The following is a 9,212-nucleotide window of genomic DNA, read 5'->3' as shown; positions in this document are numbered from 1 at the left end:
GCGGATTGTGCAGAGCTTTTCTGTGTTCTCAAACCCTTTCTTCGGTAGCTTCAGTTTAATTTAAATCACACTTAAGCAAAATATTCCATCTCATTAAAGCTTAAATTTATGTTAAGTTACACTGAAAAACAATTTTTCATTTCCACTTAAAGTATTCGTGCTGCCTTCATTTTTAAGTTTAGTCAGCTTGAAATGTGAAATTGTACTAAGTGACAACATGGATATTTGAGTTGACTACACTTAAAATTTAAGGCAGAACAAAAACAAAGGAAAGTTAAACCAACAACTTTTTTTTTTTTTTTTAAACAGTGTAGCTATATATAAATCACTGTTTTTCTAGACCGGACCACCTTTAATCAGTGAAAAAGTGACATGGAAAATGACAGAATCGAGACTGGGTGGAGATCAAATCAAACACCTGCTAGAAACCATGAGCTATGCGACTTCAAAAGAGCAAGACTTTCCAAATGAGAAAACAATTAGCTCATATCCATAATTCATAGCTCTGACCACACTCTGCTGCAGCCAGGGCCCTAGAGGTGTCTGAATTGCACACCATATGCTGCTGCGTGTCTGCGGGGCAGAGGTGCCAGGAAAACCCCTGGTCTTGTGTGTCCGTGGAGGCCAAAGTGTGGTGAGGAAATATGAGAAAGCCATTATGACCCATAAAACATTCATGACTTTGACTCTTCTTTTTTTCCCCTCCTCTACATGTCTATCATTTTCTATGTTGCTGCATCTTGCCACCTGATCAGAATGAATGACAGACTCTGACCAAGAACATGTTTGTGTTGCCTAAAGCATGTTTATGACTGAAGACTTTCATAAACGATAATCGAGTCTTCTCTGAATTTGCTTCTACTGGGATTCATTTCAATATCTCTGTTTTGGAGCCCCAACTAAACTGAGTAATTGTGTTCATTAAAACGCACATGAAAAAATTTCATTTATTTGCTGCTTTGTGCAACTGCTCTGATGAGAAATAAAAATTCGCTGTTAAAGCCGGGTGAATGAGCCAATCAGATCAAGAAAAAAGCCACATTTTCTAAAATCCAATCACATTCATCTTTGACAGCAACACAACTTGTAAGTTTCATGTATGGGGAGGGTAGATGAAAACATTTTATTTGACATGGTAACTGTTATTATAGGGCCATATATAAATGTAAACTCTATTTGTGGGCTGTAAATCTTTACGCATGCAGGCCGAATGACCTTTATAGGAATGTCCTAGTAGCTTATAAGCATCCGTCTGCTGTGTAACCTTAAGCATTAAATGTAGTAGAATGTGGTATTGTTCAAGATGTCTCTTGTGCGAAACTATTGACCATTATGTAACCCATGCCGAATACGGAACAAACATGATGCTGCAATCCATTTCCTCTCCTTTATTGTCTTTTATAAGGCAATTGTAAATATATTGATGGTACTTTCATGTAAAGTTGCGCTTATTCCTCACTTAACACACTCCTGAGGCTACACTGTGCTTAAATGCTCCATTTAGCAAGTCTTTGCAAATACCATCTCAAGTATCCTTTAAAAAAAACAAATGCACACGGGCATTGGCTAAAGTAATCATAGCAGTACTTCAAATGTTATCTGCCCATGCTTTGGTATTAATGAAGTTCGCATGGTTGGACTTGATGGTTTTGCATTGGGAAATTCAATGCATTTTAAATAGACGCCTGCATGCGGGATTTACATAAGGTAATTGCACAAAGCTGGAAATACTATGTCTGTGATAGAGCCATTCCCCCTCCATGTGCACTAATACAATCAACCCCATTAAGTAGGCCGTAAATATAGAGCTGCTGTATCATACGAGCCTGACAGATAATGGACCCATCTGCATGTCCATTTACTCATCCTGGGTGAAGCCTGATTGGTTTATCCGTACTCCATCATCTGACCCAGCATTAAGAGCTTGTAAATCCTGCAGAAGAGAACACCTGAAGAACCCTGGTCAGAGTTTTATAGAGTCGCTCCAGCATGAGGCTGTTGGAGAGTGTGCCAATATGCTGGTCATTTATAAGAAATGGGTGCCTCTTCCAGAGTGCCAGACAAGTTGCTCCTTTTTAATTGTGGAAGATGTCAAATATTCTATCAGACAAATAATATTGAAGTGTTCACATATGCACTGTGCCATTCCTAGATCAATGGTTATTTTGAGATATGAGGCCAAGAAAGGTAAAAGGGCTGACAATTAAACTTGACATTACAAGGTTTGAAAATGGTATAGTGCTTCTTAGGGTACGATGTAAACGGAAAAGTTTTTCCTTTGCATTTTTTTGCGTACAGAAGAAAACATTATCAAAACAATCCCGTTCACACGGATCCACGAAAATGGCTAAAAGCGCTGTATTATGCATGCCAGGCCAGTAGTTGGCGAATGCCACTTTTATAAAGAAACACTAGGCGTCTATAAACTGATATGCATGCGCAGGACATGACCGGTTTAACAAATTACTGGTTTTGAAGTTTACAGGGAGATGAGAACAGTATCATTTTCAAAAACTTGCACTTTGAAACCCGTTTTCAAAAGTTTGCGTTTTCAGGCCTCCAAAACGCAGTTGACGTTTAAATGAACGGCCAAACGCATAACAAGTTTTTAGTTTAAAACGGTGTCGTGTACACGGCCCCTTAGAAAAAATAACACTGATATTTCTGCAAATATCCATATTTCAGTTATCAATTGTTCACCAAACAAAACAAAAAATATATTTTATGGAATGGGTTTGGGTTAAACATTTTTTTTAAATGATTTGCTGATGTGTTTAGAAAAATGAAGCTGGCATCAACTATTCCTTTTTTTTCTTTTTCTTTTTTGTACACTATGAAGGATACAAATGACACCCATTTTGTAAATTATCCCATATGCATGCCAGCTTTAAATAGGACAAAGAATTCTTACACAAAGAAAAGTGTAGACAGAAGTTGGATTCGAAAGTTAAATGAGAAGCAAAGAGCACTACAGCTTTAAAATTCCACATACATCAGCCTAAACATCCTGGGTATAGACAGTCTGAAACCCTTTAAGCCAGGCATCTTGTGAATAAGACTGACAGTAATTTAGAAGCAATGCCTCTCTTCACTAGTCTCCAGTGATTCGGTCTCTCTCCCCCCTTTAATTAGTTTGTCTCCAACTGCTGATTTAGCCTCGGTGTCCTTGCAGGAAGCCGTTTGGTGGGTCTCTTTTACAGGCTGATTAATCCTGTTCAGGCCCGTGGAGTGGTGTTAGACCCCGTCAGCAGCTTATTAGCATGTGTGCATGCTAGCAGAACCCCTGCTACCCTAAGGCTTAATAATATGTGTTTCTTCAACTAACATCCTTATTAGTGCTACTAAGTGACGATCAGACTTATAAATAGTGCTGTGTGCCTTTTTAATTAAGGCCTATGAAATCATAGGCTTGATGCGCGAGCGCGTGCGCGTGTGTGTGATAAATGATGGGTGTTCGCGCTGGTGTTATGACTGCTGCTCCCGTGAGTTTAGCTCACACACTTACCCTAACAAGAACACACACTCACACAATCTCTTCACACCCTACTCTTGATGATTTATGATCGGAGGTGCCGCAGCCTCTTTACAGTGCAGTTTTGCTGAGAAGATAGCATCTCGGAGAACAGGCGTGTAATGTTAAACATCAATTAGGTTGCTGTCTACTCACGTGCAGCTTTTTCCCTTTGACATTTTTATCCTCAAAAAGGGCCGTAACCACCATTGACACTGAATAAGACGTGACTGTTTTTATTAATATTTCTCCCGTCTTTTATTGGTCTTTAGTAGCTGTCTGAAACACATGCAATTATTTAAAGGGATAGTTCAAAACTAAAAATTATATCATTACTCACCCAAACCTGTAGGCTAAGAGTTTATTCTTTTGGACACAAATTAAGATATTTGAAAGAATATTGGTAAACAGACAGTTGACCATATGAAAAAAATACTATGGAAGTCAATGGGTGCAGTCTTAACTCGATGTGGGTGAGCCAGATATGGCCCATATGACCTTTGCCACTGCCAGAACTGAGCCATATGTCCCATAGTTGGCCCAGACGAGGCCCGGATATGTATGCTATATGGGGTGTTTGGTTACCGACATTCTTCAAAAGATCTCCTTTTGTGTTTAACAGAAGAAAGAAGCTCATACAGATTTGGAACAACATGAGGATAAATAAACGATGGAAAAATTTCCATTTTTGGGTGAACTATCCTTTTAATCACCATTCTTCCTTATTAGCCTATACTCATTTAAAAAAAAAAAACTATTATTTCTCAGTTGTAGTGTCTAATGACTTTTCACATACGTTAGCCTGCAAAATTTTGTTAAAGTTTGAATTCAATAATAAAAAAATCTGTGGAACAAAAACGGGGAATAATTTGGAGACAGTGAATGTGGACTGGGGTTGTCAATTTCTGAAATCGATGCAATGTTGTAATATGAACACTAGGGTGTAATGAAGATCATGTTTTTAAGCCCTTCCACCGTCTTAATTCTTGCTGTCAGCTTATTTCTTTTTATTGCACATTATCCTTCTCCCAGAATCCACCTACACAGTCTCTTCCCTCCTTCTCTGCTCCTCTCCTCCAAAGCAGAGCTGGCAAGGGTTGACAATGCAAAGTAAATCCATTTTGATGTTCCTTACAGCTCTCTCTTCTTCTCTCTCCTCTCAAGTATGCTCTCGCAATTCGGTTATGTTTAGAGGAGCTCTGGTGATTCACGCAGTTCAAGATATTCAGCGTGCCCTATTTCTCCCTCTCCCCCCGCTCGTCTAATGAAGTTAGTGTGTATATGCAGCGGAGAGAAGTAGATTAGAGCTGAGGTGATGAGGCAGAAGGGGAACCTCAGTCCTCCTGTATCAGACCCGAGGAGGGGCTGCTGGGGTCGGCCGGGATGAATTCCCTCTGCTCCTGAGGTGATCTAATTGATTTTTGTACCCTGAGCCATCTGGCGCGCGTGTGTGTGTGTGTGGGAGAGCAAGACAACAGATCTCCTCTTGAATTTGGTTTTGAGCTCACATTTGCCATTTAAAAGCATGCTACTCTTTCTGTGGGGGATTGTAATTAAATCACTATGTGCTAGCTAGAGCATGCTTTTGACATCATCACCAAAGGTCACCTGTGTTACCTATAGGACAGACGACATCATCAGTATCTTCATTTCACCTGAGAATATGTTCACCTAACACAATAACCAGGGTGTCTCATGCTGTTTTTCATTTCAAAATAATTTGTCTGACAAATAAAGATGTCTGAGATGATAAAAAGTTGAAACTAGTGAAATCTATAGTTTAAAATGAAAGTGTTTGTTGAAAAATGAAAATGTAAGTATTTATACTGTTTTCATAGATTAGCCTACATTTTTTTTTAGCTGGAATGGAATTTTGTTGTTGTTGTAAATTTAAAGTATTTTTGCATTATAAATAGCCTTCTTAATTTGACCTGAACAAAATGTGCCTTTTCATAAATAATGGTTCAATATATGATAAAAAAAAAAAAAAAAGTTTTACCTTGTGTGAGTCTGTTGACAAAATGTGTTAAAATATTCATATTTTAATGTCTTTTTGTGAATGAAATAAATAATAATAATAAAAGACTATTATGTTACTTTTAGCAGCTTTTTTAAGCATTCCCGCCTATTAATGAGCTTGATTTTTTACTTCTTGTTTTAAGGATCTTGTTTATATTGTTTTAAGGATGTGTTTTATTTATCATCTTAGATTAGATTTTTTTATTTTTTTTACTTTTTTTTAAATGTAAAATAAGAAAATAAAAATTGCAGTGAAGGGGCAGTTATCTGATTATGTTCAATGTGGACAAAAAGATCATGTAGCTTCTATAAATGAATCAGCGTAAACCTCCAATTTATGGTCTCATGTTACAGCAGTGATGCTGTTTATGTCTTTTCTTACAGTCTCCAAGGGAAGATGCTATTACATGATATCAGCAACATTAATAAGAGCTGTTTTTTCTAGTGTTATCTGTCTATAATAACATGCGTGTGTTTGCATGTTAGTTAGCACATGTGGGGCAGTGTTAATATCCAGCCCTGTGGCACAGTCTCACTGAAGTATTCTCAGATGGATCAGAATCAATAGAAAGATTTGGTTAGGTCATATAGGGTTGAGTACGGTTTTACAGTCATTTGTGCTATTTAAATAAACAGAAATGCAATTTCCACATGCAGCAAAGGCCTAAAATGAAAATCAGGTGCACTGTTGCACAGGTGCAAATGATTAGAAGCTCATTAGAGAGTAAATGGAGGGGCACTGCCTTATATAAACATCAGAAAGTTGTGGTCAGGTTTGGTCTTAGCAGCTGAGGAGTGTGGCTACATCACGCTGAGATCAAAAGAGATCGCGGAGGTCCTCAGAAAAGAACACCACTGATGTTTGAGCGGCATTTTGAAATGATTGTCAAACAATTCGTTGTTAGTCTCTCCACTGTTAAAAAAAAAAATCATCTGGATATTTATCCAGCCTAGGTGGTCCAGCCAAACTGCACTGAAGTCACTAACATCATGAAACTCTGATGTCAAGATGGAAAAAGTCACCAATCTTATTGGGGTATGGAGGACCCTGGTAGAGTTGTAACATTTGAGCGTTGCTATGCAGTTGCTGGGTGTTTTTTTTAGTGTTTCTATGCGGTTGCTATAAATGAAGTATTACATTTATATGTTTTATATATATATATATAGGCTATAACACAAACACACAGTACCTGTCAAAAGTTTGAAAACAAATAAAATGCTTTTGAAAGAACCTCTATCATCCTCACCAAGACTGCATTTATTTATTCAAAAATACAGTGAAAACAATAATATTGCAAAATAATATTACAAAATAAAGGCACTGTTTTCTATTTGAATATATTTTAAGATGTAATTAATTCCTGTGATGGCAAAGCTGAATTCTCAGCATCATTATTCCAGTCTTCAGTGTCACATGATCCTGCAGTAATAATTATAATGCTGACTTGGTGCTCAGGTCAAATTTTCTATTATTAGTATCAATGTTGAAAACGTACACATACATGCATGCATGCATACATGGTCAAAAGTATTGGGATACTCTTAATTATTGAATTCAGTTGTTTCAATCACACCTTTTTAATTTACAAACGTTTGTGAAAAGGATGGGTCCTTCTGAAGAGCAGTGATTTCAAACGTATACTGTGATATGATGACACCTTTGCAATAAGTCAGTTTGTGAAATTTCAACACTGCTAGATATTCCATGGTCAACTGTAAGTGGTATTAGTAAAAAGCTAAAGCTTTAGGAACAGCAGCAACTCAGCCATGAAACAGAGGACCATAAAGTCATAGAGCAGGGTCACCGAGTGCTGAGATCAACAATCTGTTGATTCCTGAAGACTTCCAAACTTCCACTGCATTAATGTCAGCACAGAAACTGTGCGTCGGGAGCTTCATGGAATGGGTTTTCATGGTCGAGCAGCTGCATGCAAGCCTCACATCATCAAGTACACCGCCACTGGACTCTAGAGCAGTGGAAACGTGTTCTGTGGAGTGACGGATCACGCTTGGGTTTGGAGGACGCCAGGAGAACGTTTCTTGCCTGACTGCATTGCGCCAAATGTAAAGTTTGGTGGAGGATGGATAATGGTATGGGTCTGTTTTTCAGGAGTTGGGCTTGGCCCCTTACTTCCAGTGAAGGAAAATCTTAATGCTTCAGAATACCAAGACATTTTGGACAATGCTATCCTTCCAACTTTGTGGGAACAGTTTGGGGAAGGCCCTTTCCCATCCCAGTATGACTGTGCTCCAGTGCACAGAGCAAGGTTCATAAAGACATGGTTGGATCAGTTTGGAGTGGAAGAACTTATATAAAAAATGTGTATAAGATATCAAATATTTGATGACCAGTAATTTTCTTCTATTAAATTCAGATAAGACTGAGGTATTACTCATTGGACCAAAAACCTGTACACAGATATCTCTTAGAATTCAATTTGCATTTAGATCCTCTACCTGGGTGTTATATTTGACAGCAACTTGTGTTTCACAAAAACAGCCGCCTTCCACCTCAGAAACATCACTAAGCTATGGAACATGTTATCGGTTTCTGATGCAGAAAAGTTAGTTGTTGTCATGCATCCTCAATAAACTAGCAACAATTACTCCAAAATGCAACTCCATATAATGTCTATGTATTTAGAATACAATGTCATTACAGTCCCTGTTGGTGTAATGGTCAGGCGTCTCAATACTTTTGTCCAGATAGTGTGCGCGCACACAAACACACACACACACACACACACGCACGCACACACACACACACACACACACACACACGCACGCACGCACGCACGCACACACACACACACACACACACACACAGTAGTACAAACGGTGCATAAGTTACTTACCAAACTATACTGCAATTTCTTTTGGCACATTTAACTTCAAATTGGATGATGGCCTAAAGATCATCATAAAATAACTTGCTGTCAAGCAGTGTTTATCATCCATTCTGCCGACAGAGGAAATGCAGAGAAAAGCAAGCTATTTAATTTAGTTTTGCATGATATGCAATAACCAGCAGCAGAAAATGTCGCAGAGCCTTATACATTAAACTTGAACTTCAACTGTGCTTCTTCCACCTATAAAACCGTTGATTAAAACCAAGTGTGCTGAAACAATCCAAGCAAAATATTGATGGGAAAATCTCAGCGATTTTGTGAATGCAGCATTAATCCTCATGCCTACGCACAGTGAATAAACATGATTTTTAAGTAAAGGGTAATGTTTTGAGCACAGATGTGGGCTATTTGTATTTGATTGTGCTATCCACTAAATTTCCCAGGGGATGTTCTGTTCTCGGCTTCCACTCTTGGCTTGTTCCTGTGCTGTTGTCCATCAGCTACTGATGAAACTGTGCGTTTTTCAGATTGTTGCCATGGCAGAAGGGTCATGAGAAATATATTATGATTTTGAGTGTCACATTTGATAGATGTTCAGAAGACCACTCGGTCCATAAAGCTTAGTTTGCAGAAGTAAAGAGTGTTCTTCTAATATTGCATTAAAACTGAAACATACAGGTGCCACAGAGCTCAATAACATTCTGGCTGCTGCTTTAACAAAATTATTTATGGCAGTTTGACACACACACACAAACACAGCGAGTCTATTCTCCATACAGTAGAGGGTTGAGCCTGCATCACATCATTTTCAGACTTTAGTCAGATCATAGATT

Source organism: Phoxinus phoxinus, assembly GCF_949152265.1.
Source record: "Phoxinus phoxinus genome assembly, chromosome: 21".
NCBI lineage: Eukaryota > Metazoa > Chordata > Actinopteri > Cypriniformes > Leuciscidae > Phoxinus > Phoxinus phoxinus.
Note: the sequence above shows the minus strand (reverse complement) of the source record.